Source organism: Hakea prostrata, chromosome 11 (assembly GCF_041222555.1).
Source record: "Hakea prostrata isolate BN-2017 chromosome 11, UWA_Hpros_2, whole genome shotgun sequence".
Lineage (NCBI taxonomy): Eukaryota > Viridiplantae > Streptophyta > Magnoliopsida > Proteales > Proteaceae > Hakea > Hakea prostrata.
The window spans coordinates 10,374,564-10,378,573 of NC_142610.1; positions in this window are offsets into that span (position 1 = coordinate 10,374,564).

Sequence of the window (4,010 nt, forward strand, 5' to 3'; positions counted from 1 at the left end):
TTTCGATCCTATAAAACTAAAACAAAAAGGATAGCTTATTAATTATGAGTCATTCGTTCACTAAGAATTAATAATTATTGGATACTCACGATTTCAGAAAAAAAATATAAATAAACAAATAAAATTTGTTGGGACACGAAACTGACCATTCACCTCAGGCCATTGCGGTCATCAGGATGCACAAAATTCTAATTTTCTTTTTTAGGTGAAAACAAAATTTTAATTGTTTTTTAGTAGAACAAAATTTTAATTATAGAACAACATTTTAATTCAAGATGAGCATTTTGCATGCGCTGGACGTGTTTGTCCTAGTTTTAGAGATAATTAATATACACCCTCCTAAGTTTAGAAAGTATAATATTCATAATTCTAAAATTTATATTATTATTTTTATATTTTTATGTCTCAAACTCTACAACAACCACACAAGATCTTTTTGAAAATTTAACTTATTACCTTTGTTTATTTATTTTATTTTTTTTAACAAGTGAAATATCATTATTTGATTCATATATATTAAAATTTATATTATTATGTTTACATTTTTACATCCCAAACTAAACAACAAGCACACTGGTTCTTTTTGGAAATTCTAGTATTTTTGTTTTTCTTTTTCTTTTTTTTCCTCTTCACACATGTGAAATATCATATTTAATTTATATATATTATAAATAACTTTTAAAGATAAAGACAATAGTTAAAAATGTCATTCTTGATAATTATCTGAATTTACAATTAAGATTGTTAAATTCCAAAACTAATTCATGAATTCCTAAAATTTCTCTATGTATATTCTTTCATCTTTCCTTCCTTATTTCTTTGCTCTTCTCTCATCTTTCCTCGATTAAGCGGGAAGGATGCCGTCATTCAGCCAAAAAACTAGTTGTCCTTGTTATGAAGGTCAACTCAGCCGAGAAAGGACACCAGGGACAACAAGGAGAACACCCCCGCCGGACAACAGCAGAAAGGAACACCACACAAAGCAGCCCCCCGAACACCACACGAGCAAACGGAGCGCACGAACCCATCGGTCACACAACGCCATCGGCGGCGCCGACCGCCGCCCCACAACCCGCGGACCACGCCCGGACGGGGAGGCGCGGATCCAAGCCGCCAAATTCCATTTTCCTTCTTTTTCTTTGCTCTTCTCTCAGAGCCGTTTTAGAAAAACTAGGGGGGGGGCTAACTATAGAAACCCAGAATCTAGAATCATGAGAATCATGGTTCCAATTTAAAAAAGCTAGTTTGTTCAAATTTGTCTAGGAATCTATATGATTCCATAGGATTAGGTGATTCAACGACAAAAACCTCTTTAAAATAAAAATAAAAAATAACAAAAATGAAGCCTTTATATACAAGTAATTCCATGGAATCACATAAAAACGACTAATGTTCGATTTCTACCTCACTTTTGCGATCACCAAGCTTAATCATGCACCATTACCAAAGCTTCAATCATCATTGTGTGCAATTGTCCTTCGTCCTATATGCGTACAAGTGGAGATCTCCGTCCTCTTCTTCTTTCCTGCGAACCTTAGCTTAGCCCGCTAGTCCTGTGGACCCTAAGCTCTACAAACCCTCAATTCTACAGCTTCTACAAACTGTGCATGAGCCTCCTTGGCGCTCACTCGGCTTTTGAGTGAGTCTCTTATTGCTCCAGTATGGTTAGGACAATCGATTTTGGTTGTTTTTGTTGTTAATTGTTGCCTTGTTTCAAATTGTGGTCGAGGATTGGTAAACTGCACGTGTTGTTGTAATGAATGGTTTAGGGAGAGCACAAAGCATTGCTTATTAGCGGTAATACTAATGAGTCATCTTGTGAGATTTCTTACATTGTTAAATCTTAACCCTATTGCTTCTTTTACTCTTCCATATCCTAGTGAATGTTATTACAATATAGTAGCAGAATAGTCCAGCCTTTAAGCTACTACATGGTGTCCATTTGAAGTTAATTGTGTCCTTGAGCTTATCTATGTTTGAAGAATTTGATTGCTTCTATTATTTTTGTTTTGGTGTACCTATTAAAACTTGACAATATGCACAATGATTATATATCAAAATAAAATGGGAAAATATAAGAAAAATGCATGCACCTTACCAAGGCAGAAGTAATAAATGTTTGACATAACCAATTTTCATCTAAGTATAATGAAAATATAGCCAGGTATTTCAAGGGGCGGAACTAGGATTCAATAGTGGGAGGCCAAATAATAAAAGTTCAGATTGGGGAAGCACCAATGCTTTTTCGCCACATATTGTGTGGGCCCTTATAAAACCCATTAGGGTCCCACCAATGAATTATTTTATTATATTAAGAAATATATATTTTGTGGGACCCACATATATTTAATAAAAATAGATAAATTATTAATAATGGTATTTTTTTTCAACAAGATATAGGTAAATTAAAACATCAGTTAAACAAATATATATATACACGTGACTTTAACCCTAAAAAATTTACAAACGAAAAAAAAAATTAGGTAAGAGATGCAAACCAATAGTAATTAGTTACCTTACAATTATAGACATTTTATTTACAATATAATATCAAATAATAAAAATTGCAAAAAAAATACAAAAACAAATAATATAAAATCAAATAAAGAATAACATAAAAAATAAGTAAAAGAGAAAAAGTAAATAAATTGAAAAAGATAAAGATAATCTAATTGTGCAGAAGATTTTTTTCCCAAATTTTCCTTATTTTGCATTTATAGAATAAATAAAAAGAAAGAAACCAAAGAGAATAAATAGGAAGAAAAAATGAGATATGAGATAATAAATAGGGATTGAGGAGTTAATTTCCATTAGAAATGGCATTTTGAATATTTAATAATATTTTTTTTTCAAAAATTTTCCTTAACCCACGTTTATTGAAGGAGAATATATAGGAAGAAAAGATGTGAGAGAGAGAGAAGAGAGAGGAGAATTAATCGGAATTGAGGAGTTAGTTTCCATTAGAAATGGCGTTTTGAATATTTAATAATAAAAAATTTTCAAAATTTTCCCTTAACCCACGTTTATAGAAGGATAATAAATATGAAGAAAAGATATGAGAGAGAAGAGAGGGGAGAATAAATAGAGATTGAGGATTTATTTTTAAATAAAGATGACATTTATACCCATTATTTTATCTTTAAAATTTGTTTTCAAATTTGGGGAGGCCAAATAGTGATATTTCATATGTGAGAAGAGAAAAAAGCTGAAAAAATGAAGGAAATTAATATTATTATTATTATTATTTTATTGCCAACCCCGGTTTATAAACCGGTGGTTCAACCCGCGTCGCACACCGGTTGTGGTGGGTGAGTCTCCCAAGTGGGAATTTTTGCATCCACAAGGATTTGATACTGGAATCTTGCTTAAGCGAACCAAGCCGCTTACCACTTGGACCAACCCTGTTGGTCAAGGAAATTAATATAAAAATAAAAAAAAACTAAACAAATAAAAAATAATTAAATATCCGGGGGCCATGGCCCCAGCCCTTTAGTGGGTCCGCCCCTGATTTCAAGGACCATGGCAAATTCATATAGATTATGTTCGATTTTTTTTTGGTTACTTGACTTGTGGTTTACTCTTTGCTCTGTTTGTGTAAATTATGAACTATACATACCTCATTTAAGTTCATTTTGGTTTGGGTGAAAGGTGAAAGGTGATTTATTTGTTGTTATCCCGAAAGTGCTTATTTTGTGCTCAGCCAGATTCAACTTCTTACCTTAGATATATCTTTTACCATACAAGGTCATGACAGGGACATGCTTGAATTGGAGAACAAAGTCCTAACTTGCAGTCTTCTTACAATGGGTTTTTAATATTGGGTGATCTGAGTATTGAGGAAATATGAACTCAATTGCTACTTTTGTTTGTAATTTTGTTATGCTATATTGGGTTTTTTTTGTTTGTCCTTACTTCAGGTTGTATTTCTTGTTAAAGTCCTAGCAAGTGAACAATTTAACTTTTCAATGTCAAACACTGACAACGTGACATGAATCTAACACATTCATGGT